Source organism: Kogia breviceps, chromosome 2 (genome assembly GCF_026419965.1).
Source record: "Kogia breviceps isolate mKogBre1 chromosome 2, mKogBre1 haplotype 1, whole genome shotgun sequence".
Taxonomy (NCBI): Eukaryota; Metazoa; Chordata; class Mammalia; order Artiodactyla; family Physeteridae; genus Kogia; species Kogia breviceps.
The window spans coordinates 194,160,640-194,179,306 of record NC_081311.1 but is presented as its reverse complement, the minus strand read 5'-3'; the positions used below and the strand labels follow the sequence as shown (position 1 = coordinate 194,179,306).

At 39.2% G+C, this 18,667-nt stretch overlaps 1 protein-coding gene and 1 long non-coding RNA gene across 5 annotated transcripts in view; one reads left to right on the top strand and one right to left on the bottom strand.

Annotated features, from left to right (window-relative positions):
* DIS3L2 (DIS3 like 3'-5' exoribonuclease 2) overlaps nucleotides 1–8,414 on the bottom strand; it is a 361,464-nt gene extending 353,050 nt beyond the window's left edge. For all 4 annotated transcript variants that reach the window (XM_067027175.1, XM_059053623.2, XM_067027176.1 and 1 more), the window contains exon 1: nucleotides 8,301–8,414. The gene's annotated coding sequence lies outside the window, so the exon portion shown is untranslated. The remainder of the gene's footprint in view (nucleotides 1–8,300) is intronic.
* LOC136793638 (uncharacterized) lies at nucleotides 8,386–18,230 on the top strand. The gene is made up of 3 exons (XR_010839251.1): nucleotides 8,386–8,424; nucleotides 13,222–13,270; nucleotides 18,199–18,230. It is a non-coding gene; the product is annotated as an uncharacterized lncRNA (long non-coding RNA).
* The last annotated feature ends 437 nt before the right edge of the window (nucleotides 18,231–18,667 follow it).

The window sequence follows — 18,667 nt, the reverse complement described above, 5'->3', positions numbered from 1 at the left end:
TCTGTCATAACCACAGATGGAAAATTTTTAATAAATTTCAAAAAATAAATTCCAACAACATATAAAAATAATAACACATCAGGACCAAGTAGGGTTTATGTAGAGAATGCTAGGTTAGTTCTAATATTTGAAAGTCAATGTAATTTACTATATTAAACCATTTCCAGTAGACTCGGATAAAGCATTTGACTAAATCCAACACTTGTTTCTGATTAAATAAAAAAAAAAAAAAAAAAAAGCTCTCAGCAAACTAGGAATAGAAAGAAACTTCTTCACTGACAAAGAAAATATACCAAAAGCCTACAGCTATCATCACACTTAACGGTGAAAGACTAAATGCTTTCTTCCTAAGATCAGGAATAAGACAAATATGCCTACTTCCACCACTTCTATTTAACACTGTACTGGGAACTGAAGCCAGTACAATAAGAAAAACTAAAAAGGTAAAGATTAAAAAGGAAGAAGTAGGGACTTCCCTGGTGGTGCAGGGGTTAAGAATCCACCTGCCAATGCAGGGGATATGGGTTCAATCCCTGGTCCAGGAATATCCCACATGCCGCAGAGCAACTAAGCCCATGCACCACATTTACTAAGCCTGCACTCTAGAGCTCTCCAGCCACAACTACTGAGCCCATGTGCCACAACTACTGAAGCCCACGCACCTAGAGCCCATGCTCCGCAACAAGAGAAGCCACAGAACGAAGAGGAGCCCCCACTCGCCGCAACTAGAGAAAGCCCGCACACAGCAATGAAGACCCAACACAGCCCAAAATAAATAAATAAATAAATAAATAATTTTTTAAATGGAAGAAGTAAAATCGTATTCACAGATGACATAATCTTTATGTAGCAAATCCAATGAAATCTATTTAAAAAGCTACTAGAAGAAATAAGCATAGCCAGGTTGACAGAGAAGAGCCAATGTACAAAAATCAATCATATTTCTATATACTAGCAACAGTCAAAAATATAAAATTTTAAAAACCATCATTTCAATAGCATCAAAAACATAAAATAAATAGGGCTAACTGTGACAAAAGATGTACAAGATATGTGCAGTGAACACTACAAAATACTGCTGAGAGAAAGAAACGAAAACCTAAATAAATGTTCATGGGTTGAAAGATGTTAAGATGGCAATTATCCCCAAATTATCTATAGGTTCAATACAATTTGAATCAAATTCTCAAGCAGACCTTTTTGAAAAGCTGACAAGCTGATTCTAAAATTAGTACAGAAATGAAAAGGACCTCAAAGAGCCAAAGTCTGGAAAAAGAACATCAAAGTTGAAGGATTTACACTATCTGAGTTCAAGTCTTTTTATAAAACTACAGCAATCAAATCAGTGTAGTACTGGCATCAATATCTACAAACAGATCAATGAAACGGAGAGTACAGAAATAGAACCAAAAATATGTATAGATTTTCAACCTAGGTATAACCTAGGCACAAGGGAATTAAGTGAAGGAATACAGTCTTTTCAACAAATGGTTCTAAAAAAATTGGATTCTGTTTATTTTTTTTGAATTCCATATATTTAAAAAATGAACTTTGATCCATACCTTGCACTATATATAAAAATTTACTCAAAGTGGATCATAGATTTACAAGTAAAACTTCCAGAACATAGAAGAATATCATTGTGCTATTAATTAGGCAAAGATTTTTTAGATAAAGCAAGAAAAGCACAATCCATAAAAGAAAAAACTGTAAGTTGGTCTTCATCAAAATTAAGAACTGCTCTTCAAAAGTCATCATTAAGAGAATAAAAAGAGACTAGGAGAAAATATTTGCAAATCCTATGCCTGAAAAAGGATATATACACCCAGAATATACAAAGAACTTCTAAAATTCAGTGATAAGGAAACACACCCAATTAAAAATGGACAAAACATCTGAACAGACATTTCACCAAAGAAGTTATATGGGTAGCAAACAAGTTCATGAAAAGATGAACAGCATCACTTCCTTAGGGAAATACAATTTAAAATCAGGGGACTTCCCTGGCAGTCCAGTGGTTAAGACTCCACACTTCTACTGCAGGGGGTGCAGGCTCGCTAAAATCCCTCATGCCTCATGGTGCAGCCAAAAAAAATAAAATAAAATAAATGTTAAAAATAAAATAAAATCACAATGAGATACCAATAGACATCTATAAGAAAGTCTAAAGTTAAAAAGACTGGCCATACCAAGTGTTGGCAAGGATGTGGAAGAACTGTACCACTTATACATTGCTGGTGGGAATGCAAAATAGTACACCCACTTTCCAAAACTTTGACAGTTGCTTTAAAAGTTAAGCATATACTTACCATATGATCTAGTCATTCTACTTCTAGGTATTTAACCAAGAGAAATAACAGTATACATCCACACAAAGGCTCGTACACAAATTTTCATAGCGACTTCATTTGTTACCAACTAAAAATTAGAAACAACCAATACATCCATCAATAGGTGAATGTATTAATAAACTTCTGGTACATCCATTCAACAGAATACTACTCAGCATTAAAGAGGAATCAACTACTGATACACTAAAAAAAATGGATAAATATCAAAATAATTATGCTGAGTAAAAGAAGCATAACTACATACTATATGATTCCAGTTATATAAAATTCCAGGAAATTCTAGGAAATAATATTAATATATAATTACAGAAAGATCAGTGGTTGTCTGGCATGGGGGTCAAGGAGCCAGGGATGTAATGAAAGCTTTGGGAGTGATGGATATGTTCACGATCTTGTTTGTGATAATAGTCTCTTGAGTATATACATATATCAAAACTTAATAAATTGTATACATTTAATATGTACAATTTATAGTAAGTTGACTACACCTTAATTATCCAGCTTTTAAAAAATATGGTCTTAACCAATAACTAATAACACTTCACAATACAAATTGGTTCCTAATTCAATCATTAAAAGTATTCCCTATTAATAATGTATATTTTAGTCATAAAATTCATAGGGCATCCTTACTTCCAAACTATTAAGACTGATTTGAACTGGAAAAATTCAGTAAATCATAAAGAAAACAAATGTCTTATTGGAGCAAAAGATCTATGAACAATTCAAATATGTTTTCATTTAAAAAACGTAAAATAACTAAAAAGAATAACAAACCATGTAAATTGTTGACTTTACGTACAATTAAACAAAAATAACCATGTGCTGTTATCTCCTCCCTCACATAACTGCTGCTACAGTTTCATATTCAATCCTCTAAAACTAACTAAAGCTGACCAAGGCAAACAGGGAAAGGAGCAACTATTTCCCATGTAGAGAAATGCTCTCTAAATGAGGTGAAGTTAAACAGAAATGTTTGGGGCTTCTCTCCAAATCCCTCAGCACCTAGACAATTACTACAAACCTCTTCCTCATCAAATCCTAATGGGAGATAAAAACAATCCAATTTCATTAAAGGAAGCGTCAGAGGAATCTAAAGGGCAAAGTTACTCAGTTAGCATTACATAACTTCCTGCCTCCTCCTGGTTTAGGTACCCAAGCTCTCAAGTCTATCAAATACTCCAACAATTACTGTCCTTCATTTGAAGGATATTTTAAACCACAGGGAACAGGTAACTCCCTACTGTATCAGCCTACTTCATCACTTGCGCTTTTCCTTGTGGTTCCTCTAGAACTGATGTTGATGCTCTCATACGTAGCATTCATCCTGAAATCAGAACCTGATTTAGAGAAGCAGCACAATGTGGTGTGGTGCAAGGAATATGGACTTTGGAATCAGACAGACATGGGTCCATACTTTAGTTCTAACACTTAGTGCCTTATGATCTAAGTAAACTTCCTAAGCCTCTATATTCTCATCAGTAAAAGAGTTGAATCCTCTTTCTCAGTGGGCAACAATTGATATTTAATGACATAATACCTGTGAATTACTCAACACATAGGAGGGGCTCCATAAATGATAATCCCCCTCCTCTTAACTTTCTAATTAGAAGGCATTTTCTGAGGGCGAGGTACCTCTTCATTAGCCCTTATCTCCAGCTAATTTCATCAGACATTCTCACTGTGCTTTGTGTGACGTGAAAGTCCCTTCCTACTAATGGGAACACTGTCTCTTGTCTGCCATCACTAGTGCATCCCAGAAGCAGCTATTACTGGGTGTTAAGAAAGGAATCAGAAGTAGTTGAACTGCACACTCATGTCCATTAGCAGCATTATTCACAACAGCTAAACGTGGAAACAACCTAAGTGTCCATCACTGGATCAATGGATAAGCAAAACGTGGTATATACATACAAGCCTTAAAAAGGAAATTCTGACAGATGCTACAATATGGATGAACCTTGAGAACATTATGCACAAAAAGACAAATACTGTGTGATTCCACTTATATGAGGTAATTATAGTAGTCAAAATCACAGAGACAGAAAGCAGACTAGTAGTTGCCAGAGGCTGGAAAGAACGGGAAATCGTGGTTTAATGGTTATAGAGTTTCAGTTTTGGGAGATGAATGGTGGTGATGATCGCAAAACACTATGAATGTATTTAATACCACTGAACTGTACACCAAAAAATGGTTAAGATGGTAAATTTTATATTATGTGTATTTTATCACAATTTTTTTAAATTGGGAAAGAAGTTTTTTTAGACTAATGGCTGACTAAACTTGACTAAATCTAGCATCAGCACGAGAGTTAATCACATAATTGCAACTCTGGGGCATCAAGTTCTTGCTATGGTTCCAAATAAAATGCTATCTGAAAAGTTCGTATTGTCAAATCCTTCTACCTCCTGTTACATGACACAAACAAGCATCTTGTGCAGTTCCACCACCCTCAGTCTAATAAAGATAACAAGAATTCTGGCTGAGTTTCTCTCACGTCACCAGTAGTGGAATGGCACCAAGAGCCGGACCGCAGAGGGATTTGCAGAACCATCCAGGCCCGCAGTTTGATTTGTACATGTGCTTAGTGGTATTTGAATGAAAATGAACTTCATTTCCCACAGAAACTCCCCAGATAAAACAAAAAACTTTTTGAAGGTTACAGTAAAAGGATACTCTAAAAACTGTATCCTATAAGGCTGATCCTATAAGCCTGTTCAACATTACAGAAAACCAAAGTCTGGAATAAATGGGGAAACTGAAAATAAAAATTTACAAATCTTCCTCACACCAGAAAATGCTTTGTTATACTTTTTTTGTACTTAAAATACTGAGCCACCTCAAAATCATTTTCAGGCCAACACCTAAAACCAACCAGTCTGGAAGCACTGTGAGATGAACACTATACAATGTGGTACAAATATGACTCTTTCCAAACCATTTAGCAGTAATAAAACTCACAAATAAACATAAACCTTTGCCTCAAAATAAACCAGCTAACCTAAAAAGTTTAATGTGTTCTTTTCCATTTCTGATGGCTTCCTCATCAAAATGTGCAGGGGAACCCAAGCATACATTCCATGGGCAAATACATGCAATAAAGAGAGGAAAAAGTGAAAGAGTCTCAACTCTGATGGCAAAAGTGAAAGAATCATTCACTGTAGAAGGACCAATGTAAATTTGATTAATATAATCAAGGATCTGAATCAATGAAGTTCAAAATTTTATGCAGAGTCACCTTTTAGGCAATGAAAGTCCTAAAGACAATCAATTTGTCAACAAATACTTCCTAGGCATCGAATATGCCTCAACATATTGGAATGGGGATGTGGAAATCGGTTTCTGTGCCTCAGTGGTACTTCTGGTCTAACTAAAGAATAAAGCGCGAAATCACAACATGTAAGCAGACTGAAGCAGTGAAGGCACCCACCCAGAAGTTGAAAAACCAGAGCTCTAGTCCCAACTCTGCCCCAACTCACTAAGATGTCTGTCCTTGAGCTAATCACTGAAACTTCTACAGGACTCTATTTTCTCGCCTAGAATAAGACGAGATAATTTCTAAGGCCTCTTCCACTCTGGATCTATTAATTCAAGTTGAAAGACAAGGGAGAGGGACTGGGCCTTAAAGAATTGGTAGGATTTGAATTGACTGATGGGAGAAGGAAGGATATTGCAGAGAAGGCGTATGAAAGTACAAATGGACGGACACACCTTGAATGATTTCACTTATATGAGATATCTAGAGTAGTCAAAACCATGAAAACAGAAAGTAGAAGGGTGGTTGCCAGGAGTTGGTGGGAAGGAGAAATAGGCAGTTGTACAGAATTTAGTTTTGCAAGACGAAAAAGTCCTAGCGATGTTACACAACAATGTAAATATAGTTAACTGCACACTTAAAAAATGGTTAAGAGGGTAAATTTTATACTATGTATTTTTTTAACCACAATTAAAAAGACTCACAGAAATTAGTCTCCAAGCAGTCATACTAATGCAAAAATATTTCCACTCAACTGACTTCTAATGTCCAATTCTAATCCCTAAAATTCCTTTTTTCCCAATTAAAATAAAAGTAGACATGCCTTGCTAATGGTACATGGAGTCTCCCTCATCGGCAAGAAAGCTGAAGGAGCACGTTGAGAAAGCAAAGCAAGAGAAGACAATGCAAACACTAAGCAATAGTAGAAGATACAAAGCAGGCTAGTCAAACACAATCTAACTGTGTCATCCCCACCCACAATCTAGCCTAAGTCTCTAAGTAAAACTGTACAGAGGTTTCTCTTTACTCTAAAGATAAACTCTTCAAGCTGCTTACAAGGCCCAGCACCCTCTGGCTCACCTCACCAACCCCCTCTCTCACTAGATTCTTCTACACTCTTCCTGAACGATACATAGATCTGTATCTTAAGTCCCCAGTCCTCTCCATGAACCCTGCCATCACAGGGTCTTTTTGCCCTTGCTGTTTTTTTCTGACTGGATCATTCTTTCCTTCCTGTGCATCCTTCAGATCTCAGTTCAAATGTCACTTCTGTGACTTCCCTAACTCAAATACTTGTCACAGTTGCAGTTTTACATTCATGTGATTAATTTGATTGCATCCGCTGAGGACAGGGATCATGCATGCATTCACTCTCCCCAATTTCCAATGCTAAACACAGTGCCTAGTACCAAGCAAGCACTCAAATACTTGTTGAATAAGTGAATAAATGCGCACCAGACCTGTAAGAAAGCAATAAAATATCACAGAATGTCTGCTTAAGAGTCTGCACGTCTTCACAAATGAATCTTTGGAGGATGCCCAAAGCAACTGAGCCTAAAATCCCTATTCAACTCTTACAAAAAAAAATCAATTCAGATGCCTGTATAAATTTATCTGGCTCTTCTATGTCTCTAAGCAAATGCTGAGCACTCTTATTGAGCTGAAATGAAATTATACTGTTTTGAATAATGGATTTTGATATATAAACTCCTGCATTTTAGTCCCATATAATGTCATTTTCGAAAACTGTTCATATGCCTCAGTTTTAGCTCCATTGTCATTGGATTAATTATAATGTAGTTATCCAACAATGTTCAAATAAAGCTTAGAGTTTCCTTAGTCCCACTTCTTCAAACTCAGTTAAGGGAGGTTTTCAGTCTCTTGTATTTTCGTATAAATTTGACCTTGTCAATTTCTGGGGGGAAAAAAGCCAGCTGAGATTTTAACAGAGATTGTGTTGAACCTGTTTTCAAATGTAAATCAAAGATATTAACAACACCTGCCCCTACTTCTTCAACGTAGCAAATTTCACTTGAAATTTTTCCCAAACCTACTCAGTCCCAAGGAGAGTTCCTCCTGTAGAAAACTGTTAAGCCACAAAATCCAATTTACAGAATACAAAACGCACTAAAAACTGGAAAACTAATTCCCAGTTAAAAGATCAGTTCAAAACACTGGATTAAATGAGTCTCCACGATCAACGAAGCAGATAAAGTATACCAGTTTGTAAAGCGCCAAGCAGCAGGCAAACACCAAGTTATTACAATAAAGTGGCTGCTGTTCAAGGATCCTAAAGCGCCCCATCCCTGTCAATCCCAAACATCTGTATCCGGACCCATAAGAACGCGTCCACAGGTGACCCGAATCTCGGGAAGCGTTCTCTCTACAGCAATAGGCCCTGTTTAACTCGGCTTCTCCTCCCAGGACCCCATACTAGGCTTCAAGGGAGGGCCGGCGGGACTAGGGAGCGAGGAGACGGGCCTGGGAGACCGGGTGGGCTAGGAGCGTGGGGTGGGGTGGGCAGGGGCGACGCCAGGGCCGGGGAGCGATTCCAGAGGCAGAGGGCACTCGCCCGGGGCCGCCGGCGCAGGTGCCCCCCGAAGCGACGCGGAGGCCTCGAAGGCCAGACCCGGGGTCGCTCCTGGGGAGGGGTCGAGGTGGGGCGCGCGAAGAGGGGCCGGGGAGGCCTCACCGTGTCTCCTGGGAGGCAAGCGCCGCCGCGGTCCCGCAGTTGCTAAGGAGAATGTTCTTCCGGGTCACGGTCGCGGAGTTATGGAGGCAACGGCGGCCGGGAGGGGCCAAAAGTGAGGCGCGGGGTGAGTGCGCGGCGGAGGCGGTGGTCTGCTGTAGTTGAGCTGCGGAGGCCGGAGCAGGGCAGGGCCAGGCGGAGGGCACTCCCGACGTCTATGGCCTGGCCTTGTGGAGACGACTGGGTGTAGCCGATGGATGGCTGTTGCTGCCCGGCCCCCTGCTCAGGGACCAGCCGCTGGCAGGCACCCTCCCGCCCCTGCTCCTGAATGCCCCCAGCCCCAATCCTCAGTGCTGTGACCCGCCGGGCCGCCTCTCACCCAGCCGGCGACGCCTGCCCCCAACTTCTAGCTTATGGGTGTAGCCACGCCGGTCCTCTCCTGTGACAAGGTTTTACTCATCCTTTGATTTACTCCACACCCAGTTAGTGAGCACCTGCTCAAGGCTAGGTGCAGGGCTGGCCCCGGGATACTGACGGGGGCAACCCAGGCGTGGTCCTGCCCTCCGAACGAATAGGCAGGTGGGAGGGCAGGCAGGCAGTATCCTGCATATAGAATTGGGATGCGCAAGTGAAGGAAGCTAGGGGAGCCTGCCCTGGGGGCTTACCCAGACTCAGGTGGGGAAAAGCTGATGGTGGAGACCTCAACCAAGTTAAAAGTGTAGGGAATAGTGTTCCAGGGAGGAGTGTAGGCTCTCACCGAAAGGTCTGTACGGCCTGCCCAGGGAAGTGTGTAGAGAGGAGAGAATGGTTAAGGATGTAACCTAGAAAACATTAATATGGTAGCTGTGAACTAAGGAAGAGGAACCCCCAAAGAGCAGGCAGAATGTTTGTTTGAAAGGCTGCTGAGGAGACAGCAGAATTTCAGTAAGGAAGTGATCAGTGTTAAATGCCATGGGGGTCCAGAGCCCAGTGGTGACCATAGAAAAATCAAAATTCAGGACTAGGTTGTCAAAGTTGACAGTGGCTTGAATCTGTATAGTGAAGGAGTCTACCGCCATATTTTCCTTGTTGAAACAAGGGAAAGACATATACCAAATTGTTCCTGAATGCCTTAATGTTTTCAAAAGCACTGCCACAGTACTTGCAAATTTCAGGATTCCTCTACTAATAACCAGTCTCCTTGAAGGTGGAAAATATTTGTTATTTAACCTTGCATCTACAGTGCCTGCCACATTCAAAGACCTCAGTCAATGTTTGCCTAAAGAATAAAAGAACCCATGGGCCTCTGGTTTTTAATGTTCACACAGGTCCCTTCCAAACCCTCAGCAAAACTGTGATGTAGGCAAAAATTGTCTATTCAAACTGTAGAGAGTGGAAGAAACTCAGCAAGGACAGGAAGCAGAGGGTGGTAGAGGTCCAGGGATTCAATGGATGGGAGAGAGCCCAACAGAGCCAGAGATGGGAAGATGCAGAAGAAAAGGACAAAGGATTGAAAACATAGTAGCTGGGCTTTCAGGCCCAGAAATGGGAGATGAAGCCAAAAATAGTTAGAAGCAGGAATAGAAGAGGAAGGACAATTTTTGTACATAAATTGAACAGAGAGATCCCACTGAGATCGGACTGCTGGCAGAAAGTGCAGTGTCAGCCAGTGTGCACACTGCAGGGCTAGGTGGACATATCCCCATGTCCTCTAAGTGAAGTGGGCCCTACACTTCCTCATATGGGCCAAAGGATAACCACAGCACATGTTGGAGCGAGTTGGGATGAGAGGCTTACCCCACAAGCATATCTCCATAATTCCAGTCCGTTGCCATTATCACAAGTATTACAATAAGCTCCCCCCAAAAGAGAAATATTCTTCTCTGAGAGCCTAATAAGTCCATCCACAATGGATGTGACCATACATCCATGGAAGGAAACAATGAAATTCAAAACGTGTGGCTGAAGAGTTTAGAACACCCAGCAAGCATATCAGCCAAAGGGGCCTAGGAGTAGTAACATCAACAAGGCAGGACCAGAAAATGGTTACAATTTGGTAAAGGAAAGTTAACTGTTTTGTGAACAGAAGGGACAAAGTTAACTTGTAACCTAGAAAAAGGAAGCCCCAAATACATGAAGTATAGCAGATAAAGTCTACCCCACATTCTCCTGGCAGCCTTGAATATAGCAAATATTCGAAAGAACTGTGTTCTGTTGAAGGGCCAAGGTGATTCATTAGGCTCACCTTGGCTAGGCTTCTGGGACATTTCAGTGGTGCCTCAAGAAATAGAAATTTATCATTGTTATGAAGGGCATATTCTTAGAGAACTGCAGGGAATTGTGGGTGAACTCTGTACTTCAAGGGTGGTATGGGCATGGAAGTTTCCAGGTGATATGCTTTGTCTGACTGGTGTCTGGATGACAGATGCCAATTAATGACTGAGGAATGCCCCCAAGACCCAAGATATGAGTGGAGGACCGGAGTTACCGTGCCCTGTTCTTATATGAATTGAGCTACCTGCTGCCTCCAGGAGAATTCCATTTTGGCATTAGGAGGGACTGTGTCTGAAATCGAAGTTTTGATTGCCCCAGAGCTTTCCATACCAACGCTGATTCCTAACCACCACCATCTCCACTTGAGCTTCCTGGGTACTAACATCCACCCAGTCACAAAGCCAGACACCCAGGAGTCACCCTTGACTCCACTGTCCCCCATCACCACACTCTCACCCTAAACAGCCCCGTCCAAGAACAAGTCCTGTAGACTGTGTCATTCCCCCCACCCAATTCAGTTACTGTGAAAGGAGCAAATAACCAAGCAACTCAGGTTCAGTAAGAAGTATTACAACCTCAAAGATGAAGCAAGGTGATAAAGACAGTGTGTGTGTGTGGACCCTGTACTGACCAAACAGCACAAAAACTTCAAGGAAGTAAGATGAAATAAATTCATTCAACAACATGTTTTGATTGCCTTTCACATGCTAATTTTGCCTTAAAGGAAGTAAAACATAATGAAAGGACTATTAAATAGATTAAAGAAAAACCTAAGGTAGAATTGAACAAATTCCAACAACCAAAGTGAAAGAGTGCTTGCTGGCCTGGGGGTGTGACTTTGGAAGGCCCTAGATCAGATGTGGGGTGCATTATAATGCCCATACCTGTGCAGGCAGAGTACTGTGGGCTGAGAGGGCTGTGGGTGAGCAGAAAATATGTCTCATCAACACCATATCAATTGTTCTTGGCCTCCTCAACTGCAGCAACTAGACACACCCAGACCACTATTTCCAACTAGGAATCTTAAACTTAGTTTTAAAACTTACATTTCTCTCTTCCTTCTATCTTCATAGTATTATTTTTATCCTAACTTTTAAAAAACAAATCCTTCTAGAATATTCCCACTTTTTTGCCTCATAGGTGTTAGCCTTTACCTTAATTTCTCTTTTACCTACTAGCTCTTATTTAAATTTTCATCTTTTTAAATATTTTTAATCTTTATTGTATCAGGATTCCATCAACATATTAGTCTTAACTGTTTTCGGTTTAATTTAAAATTCTTTTCTAGTTCTTTGCCCTTTTGTTTCTTTTTTATTTCACATATGCTACTTTAAATGTGAATTTTAGAAAATTCTCTCATTTACAATGCTATTTTTTCTAAATTTTTATTTCCACATCCTTAGCTTTAAATTTGTCTTAATTTTTATACTCTCTTATCATCTTATTTTAATTTTTATTTCTCTGATCTTCCATCTTGCATAGTTTTCTGGTTTTTAACTTGAATTATACGTATAGCTCAGCAACTGCAAATGTTATCTAACAATTATTACACTTTAAATGAGAAAATAAAGGATCATATTTAATTCACCAAATCCAGAATGCTTATACTTTGTTTTGTTGGAGAATTTACTCCAGAGGGAGATCTTTATAGGACAGAATTTTACTTTTCTTCTGTGCCTTGTCTCCTGCCAGATACCAGCCTCATATGAAGCTAGAATAACAGAAAAGGTGCTCTCAAATTGCAACTCCAATACAGCAGCAATGTGGTGTAGCACTTAAGACGTGGGGAACCAAACTGCTGTGTTCAAATCCAACAGTGTGACCTTGGGCAAGTTACTCAACCTCTCTGGGTCTCCGTTTTCCTCACCTATAGAATGTGGGTGATTATGATAGCATCTTAAGGTTTCTGTGAGATTTAAATGAGTCAATATATGTAAAGCACCTAGAACAGTGCCTGGCACATAGTAAATACATGTGTTTGCTAATATTGTTTAACAGGAAGTAATCCTATACAGTAGTCACTCTTAGGAGTGTAAAATAACCAAGTATCTTGTAGATGATGGTCCTAACTGACAGAAGCAACTTTTATTCTTCCTCTCGGAGCAGACACTGTAGCCTACCAAAGTTCTCTTTGGCACTTTCTCTTCTTAACCAAATGTCGATATTTGTTTTCAGATATCAATACTCCTCCAAGGACTCATGTATGGGGTGGGGGTGGGGAATAATTTCAGTGAAGAGTGAGTCTGTTTCTCCTTTTCCAATGCCCAACCCTGATTGAGTCTCTGCATTCTAGAGTTCTAGAGAGAAAACATCCGATTGATTGGCTCAGGCCAGCCTATTAATTGGGTTAGGGGTCTGCTGGAGCCAATCAGCTAAGCAAGGGAAACAGAATCAACCAGTAGAATTATGGCTACTCAGATATACACCTTCCTTAGGGGCTGTGTGTGTGTGTGTGTGTGTGTGTGTGTGCGCTCGCGCGCACACCCGTGCACACACACGTGCTCTTATTGGAGGGGAGGGTAGCAAAATTTCAATGAAGGGAGAAATGATAATTTTATGCACTGTATAGCCCATCTCCACAGATATGCATACCCTAGCCTGAAAAACAATGATATAAAGTATAGTTGCCATTAAATGTGATAACTGTATTTTTAAATATTTAACTTTTCAGAATGCCAAAATCAGACCAAGAGGATTTGACCTAGGAGGACTTGAAGAAGGTAAGAGAATGACAAAAAGAATTCTGTATCTATTTATAAGAAAAAACATTTTTGAATTAGAACAGATATAAAGAAATGTGTGCAGTCTGCTTTTTGTTGGATAAATGAAAATATAGTAAAACACTAGGAAATTGGGTGGTTCAGAAAATGTTACATTTGATCTCACTTAAATGAATCAAAAAACACAGCGTCCCACAGAAATCCCATATTAAAGAGAAAACAAAGAATTTTATTAACTGAGAAAAATACAGAGTGACACAGTTAGAACAATTATAAGATTATGTGTAAATGGACTAAATTCTCCTATTTAAAAAACAGAATCATAGACTGGATTAAAAAGACAAAATCCACACCTATGAATCTTGTTTTTTAAAAAAAACATTTAAAGAAAAGGGAGATAGAATAATTTAAAAGCCTGGCTCAGATAAATCATGCTTACACAAAAGCAAGAATAGTAGGTCCCAGCTTGACTGAATAAATTATGTTCATCCCAGGATTCCTGCATATCTGGGCATGCCCTGAACACCAGTGGCAGGACCCACTGGAGGATTGTTTACATGAGAAGCTAGCATCCTAGGAAAGAACCCCTTCTTCAGGCAAAGCCAAAGAAAAGCCCAAGAACAGCAGGCTAGTATAATGCTGTGTGCAGCAGGAAGGCTGCAGGGAAAGTGCCAACAAAACTGTCTGTTTGGCCTAAGGCAGTCCTGCTCTTTAGCTTTTCAGCAGAACGGGGCACTAGCAAAGAAGGGCGCTGTTGGAGCTTGCTGGCATAAACCCTCCACAATACTCCATTCATTGGCCCCAAACACAGGCTCTAACCCAGCCCCACTGAGGGATTGTCAGCAAGTCCCTACACCTCAGGGGCCTCCATTTCTCTTCTACAAAAGGGTGATTAGAGGAACGGATCCAAAAAGGGAAAATTGAGAAATAGAGAGCTTTCTCAAATGTACATTAAGCTTTCACAAAAATTAATTGCAATTTTGAAGATAAAGATATTCACAATAGCTAAGCAAAGATTTTACACATACTTCCTCAGACTTCCATATGATAAAGCTGGAGAGAAAGCCAATACATCACCTATATGCACATGACCAGGCAAGAATAGAAGAAGGTTCTGTGATAGAATGATTAAGTTGAAAAGGCAACACCAAATATGGGGACGTTATGTTAAACACAAACAAAAAAGAGATACTGGGTACACAGTTAAAGCTGTATTGAAGGAACTCTGGTATCGTTCATGCTTATGGTAACAAGAAAAAGGGAAACATTATCAACTAAATCTACACCTAAATTTTTTTAAAGATATAACAAATTTTAAAAGGAACAGTAACAAATATGAAATCAAATAAATTAATTATATGCAAAACTGAGATTAAAAATGAACTAATATAATATTTACAGACTACTAGTATAGCAAATTAAATACCCAAGAAAATACAAGAGAAACAAAAATCTAAAGACTATATAAACACAGAAATGTTTCAGTTATTAGGAAATACAATTCAAAGCTAAAATCAAATAAATTTTAAAATTAAAAGGAATTAACAATTTTGAATAAAACCAACACAAGAAGAAAATTCAGAACAGGAAAAGATTAGCAAAAGGGAAGGTTCACAAGAAATATAGAAAACCTATTCAATGAAGATTTGTAGAATGACTGAGTGAATTTTTTGAACAAAGCACCTAGACTTGATATTGTTGTCATTAACATTTTCAACAGCAAGTAAATAAACAAAAACTCAATTCATTTTGTAAGGCAAATACGTTCACTTCCTGCCTACTTGTAAAGATAAAGATTACAATACAAAAAGTTTGTGTGTGTGTGTGTGTGTGTGTGTGTGTGTGTGTGTGTGGTACGCGGGCCTCTAACTGTTGTGGCCTTGTGTGTGTGTGTGTGTGTGTGTGTGTGTGTGTGTGTGTGTGTGTGTGTGTGTGGTACGCGGGCCTCTAACTGTTGTGGCCTTGTGTGTGTGTGTGTGTGTGTGTGTGTGTGTGTGGTACGCGGGCCTCACTGTTGTGGCCTCTCCCGTTGCGGAGCACAGGCTCCGGGCGCGCAGGCTCAGTGGCCATGGCTCACGGGCCCAGCCGCTCCGCGGCACGTGGGATCTTCCCAGACCGCGGCGCGAACTCGCATCCCCTGCATCGGCAGGCGGATTCTCAACCACTGCGCCACCAGGGAAGCCCTGCCCCAAAAAGTTTTAAAGTTTTTGCTTTATACATAATTTTACCACTTTTGCACATTTATTTTCATTTTATTCTATTACTAGGACCATATTTTTATGTTGCAGAGTTGTATAATGTGCAACTATTTTACATCCCTTCTTTTACAAATTGTATCTTAGTATTTTCCATGTTTATTTTAGGGTTTCCTTTTATTTTTTTCTTTGTTATACAAATTATAAATGTTCACATGAAGAAGTAACTAAAAATTTATGAGTGGTTCCACTACCTAAAGTTAGATAGATTGTAGATTGGTAAGTAGATGGATCCGTAGTACATACATATATACATGGGTAGGTAGACATACATTTGGATTTGGATTGGAATATACTTTTTTGAAATTTTTAAACTGAAGTATAATTCACATAAAATTCACCATTTTAAAGTGTACAATTTAGTGGTTTATAGTATAGTCACAATGTTGTACAGTCATCACCACAATAAATTTTAAAACATTTTCACCACACCAAAAGAAATCCCATACCATTAGCACTCCCCATTTCCCTCCTATCCTTCCAGCGCTAGGCAACCACCAATCTACTTTCTGTTTCTATGGATTTCCCTATTCTGGACGTTTTATATAAAAGGAATCATACAATACATGACCCCTTCTGACTGGCTTCTTTGTCTTAGCATAATGTTTTCAAGATTCATCCACATTGTAATATGAATCACTAATTCATACCTTTTTATGGTTAAATAATATTCATATATATAATATACATGTCACATTTCGTTTATCTGTTCATCAGTTGCTGGACATTTGGGTTCTTTCCACTTTTTGGCTATTGTGAATAATGCTGCTATGAACATTCAAGTACAAGTTTTTGCATGAACATATGTTTTCAATTCTTTTAGGTATATATATAGTTGTAAAAGTGCCTGGTCATATGGGCTGGGTCATATCATAACGGTGCCATTTTACATTTCCACCAACAATGTATGAAGGTTCCAATTTATCCACAATTTTGACAACATTTGTTGTTTTCCATTTTTTATATATAGCCATTCTAGTGGAGTAGTATCTAGTAAAGTGTCATCTTATTGTAGTTTTAATTTGCATTTCCATAATGGCTAGTGATGATATTTTTTGACCATATGCATATCTTCAGAGAAATTTGTATTCAAGTCCTTTGCTCATTTTTTAATTGAGTTATTTGTCTTTTTATCATTGGGTTGTAAGAATTCTTTATGTATTCTGGATTCTAGGCTCTTATCAAATAAATGATTTGCAAATATTTTCTCTCATTTGGTGTGTTGTCTTTTCACTATGTTAATAATAATGTCCTTTGATGAAAAAAGTTTTAAGCTTGGTGAAGTCCAAATTATCTATTTTTCCTTCGTTTGCTAGTCCTTTATGTATCATATCTAAGAAACTGTTGCCTAATACAAGGTCATGAAGATGTATACCTATGTTTTCTTCTGAGAGTTTTATTTTAGCACTTACGTTTAGATCTTTGATCCATTTTGAATAAATTTTTGTATGTGATGTGAGATAGGGGTCTAACTTCACTCTTTTGAATGTGGTTAGCCAGTTGTCCCAATGTTCAAAAAACTATTCTTTTCCCATTTAATGATCTTAGCATCCTTGTCAAAATCAGTTAACCGTCGATATATGGGTTTATTTCTGGACTCTCAATTCTATTCCATTGATTTGTCTACCTTTATACCAGTGCCACATTTTCATGATTACTGTAGCTTTGTAGTAAGTTTTGAAATTGAAAAGTGAGTCCTCCAGTAGAATATACTTTAACATCGTTTTGTTACTCTTTCACTTCAAAAACTTGAAAATATTCACATAACATGTCAACAAATACAATTCTATAGCATCAATTTAAATAAATGTGTAGTATCCCACATGAATTTTCAATTAGTTATTTGACTAGAATTACAGCATATTGTTAGATTCATAGGTTATTTCCAATATTTGTTATAATAAACAATTTAATTTTTACTTATTAGAGGCTTATCTTGGATGCTATAAATGTATTTTCTTCTGAGTATATTTTTTTCATGACTTTATCCAATTCTCAATTAAGACCTTCAATCCAAGTAACTTGTAAAATCTCTTATTAAAGTGTAATATTAACCATTTTCTGTCATTCTTGCTATAAACAATTTTCTGTCCATTTTTTTCTCATTTATTTATTTTTTTAAATTAATTTATTTTTGGCTGAGTTGGGTCCTCGTTGCTGTGTGTGGCCTCTCTCCAGTTGTGACGAGCAGGGGCTACTCCTTGCTGCAGTGTACAGGCTTCTTATTGCAGTGGCTCCTCTTGTTGCAGAGCATGGGCTCTAGGCACGCGGGCTTCAGCAGTTGCAGCACATGGGCTCAGTAGTTGTGGCTCGCGGGCTCTAGAGCACAGCCTCTGTAGTTGTGGCACACAGGCTTAGCTGCTCCATGGCATGTGGGATCTTCCCGGCCCAGGGATTGAACCCATGTCCCCTGCATTGGCAGGCAGATTCTCTTTTTTTTTTTTTTTTTTTTTTTGCGGTACGCGGGCCTCTCACTGTTGTGGCCTCTCCCGTTGCGGAGCACAGGCTCCGGACGTGCAGACTCAGCGGCCATGGCTCACGGGCCCAGCCGCTCCGCGGCTTGTGGGATCTTCCCGGACCGGGGCACGAACCTATGTCCCCTGCATCGGCAGGTGGACTCTCAACCACTGTGCCACCAGGGAAGTCCTTGTCTCATTTATTTTTAATTTACAGGAATGGAACAGCAGCCAGGGCATCTTGCTGATTAGAATATTTTGGAAAAAAATGAAAACTGAAGGTAAGCTGATTCTTAATCTTTCAAAAGTGGCCTTTTATTCTGCTTGGGAGATATAAATCCTTGTTATTTTTCTGTATTTATTTTGCAAAGTAATATATTCATCTAGTGCAAAATTCAAGAGATACCAAAGAGTATCCAGTGAATAAATCTCCCCCCATCCCTGTCCAACAGCACCCAGTTCCCCTGTCTATTACCAGTTTCCTCCATCCCAATATCTATCATCCATTCATCCGTCCATGCAATTGACATTTTCATGGTGCCTGCTCTGTGTGAAGACAACCAGGTACAGTTGTTCAGAGAGATTTGAATCCCATCTCTACCACCGACAGCTGTGGCCTTGGGCAGACCACTTGGTCAAGTCTCAGTTTCCTCATCTGTGAAATGAGGATAAACATAATTACCTCA